Genomic DNA, 2,327 nt, shown 5'->3' with positions numbered 1-2,327 from the left:
GGTTTTGTTTTGTTATGTCTATCATCTAAAACTGCCTTCCACAGGAGATATCACTCCGTGGAGATATCACTGACGGCTATCTTAATGATACAATCAAATGACATCCCAATTAAACCTCAGAGTTTTACATGTTAGACTGTTGATATGTTTGATATCCAAACACACCTGGTGAGATTCTCTAGTTCTGCGAAAAAGGGAAGAATAACTCCCCTCATGTTCCCATGGAGTCTGGCGTTATAACGGGGTTTCAGTAAGTGAGTGAGTGGGCCTAACGCCGCTTTGAACAATCTGGCATTATTCTTGCATGGCAGCTTGATGTGCGAGGGGCTCCAGAGGGTGAGTTTGGTGTCAACGGGCACGGGGTGGTGGTGACAGGCCTGGAACAAATACCCCTCCCTGGGTGGGCGTCAGCAGTGATGGTTCATCCAGGGTCAGCACCACACCAGTGAGTTGTTTTCATGCTGTATGAGACACTGGGTACAATCAAACCTGCGTTCTTCACGTCCACATTGCTGGTTGTCCCAGTATCTTGAACAGCCCGATAGCCGGTATTGATCTGACTGAATCCCCTAACACGGAATTCATGTAACTCTTGATCACGTTTTTTGTGTGGTAATAACGTCCTAGACGCTGTTATGCGACGCAAATCGACTGCCGGTAACTTTGTAGAAGAAACAGCGTCCGGGACTCCCCCACACCAACCCCCACACCAACCTGAACACACCTACACCAGCCCGAATACACCTACACCAGCCCGAATACACCTACACCAGCCCGAATACACCTACACCAGCCCGAATACACCTACACCAGCCTGATACACCTACACCAACCTGACTACACCTACACCATCCTGAATACACCTACACCAACCTGAATACATCTACACCAACCTGAACACACCTACACCAACCTGAACACACCTACATCAACCTGAATACACCTACACCAACCTGAATACACCTACACCAACCTGAATACACCTACACCAGCCTGAATACACCTACACCAGCCTGAATACACCTACACCAGCCTGAATACACCTACACCAACCTGAACACACCTACACCAACCTGAATACACCTACACCAACCTGAATACACCTACACCAGCCTGAATACACCTACACCAACCTGAACACACCTACACCAACCTGAATACACCTACATCAACCTGAATACACCTACACCAACCTGAACACACCTACACCAACCTGAATACACCTACACCAGCCTGAATACACCTACACCAACCTGAATACACCTACACCAACCTGAATACACCTACACCAACCTGAATACACCAACACCAGCCTGAATACACCTACTTAAACCTGAATACACCAACCTGAATACTACCACACCAACGTGAATACACCTACACCATCCGGCATACACCTACACCAACCTGAACACACCTACACCAACCTGAATACACCTACACCAGCCTGAATACACCTACACCAACCTGAATACACCTACACCAACCTGAACACACCTACACCAACCTGAATACACCAACACCAGCCTGAATACACCTACTTAAACCTGAATACACCAACCTGAATACTACCACACCAACCTGAATACACCTACACCAACCTGAATACACCTACACCAACCTGAATACACCAACACCAGCCTGAATACACCTACTTAAACCTGAATACACCAACCTGAATACACCTACACCAACCTGAATACACCTACACCAACCTGCATACACCTACACCAACCTGAATACACCTCTACCAACGTGAATACACCTACACCAACCTGAATACACATACACCAACCTGAATACACCTACACCAACCTGAACACACCTACATCAACCTGAATACACCTACACCAGCCTGAATACACCTACACCAGCCTGCATACACCTTCACCAACCTGAATACACCTACACCAACCTGAACACACCTACATCAACCTGAATACACCTACACCAGCCTGAATACACCTACACCAGCCTGCATACACCTTCACCAACCTGAATACACCTACACCAACCTGAATACACCTACATCAACCTGAACACACCTACACCAACCTGAATACACCAACTTGAATACACCTACACCAACCTGAATACACCTACACCAACCTGAACACACCTACACCAACCTGAATACACCTACACCGACCTGATTACACCTACACCAACCTGAATACACCTACACCAACCTGAATACACCTACACCAACCTGAATACACCTCAACAACCTGAATACACCTACACCAACCTGAATACACCTACATCAACCTGAACAAACCTACACCAACCTGAATACACCAACCTGAATACACCGACACCAGCCTGAA

The sequence above is a fragment of the Haliotis rufescens genome, unplaced genomic scaffold (assembly GCF_023055435.1).
Source record: "Haliotis rufescens isolate VD_foot unplaced genomic scaffold, xgHalRufe1.0.p SCAF_31, whole genome shotgun sequence".
NCBI lineage: Eukaryota > Metazoa > Mollusca > Gastropoda > Lepetellida > Haliotidae > Haliotis > Haliotis rufescens.
Note: the sequence above shows the minus strand (reverse complement) of the source record.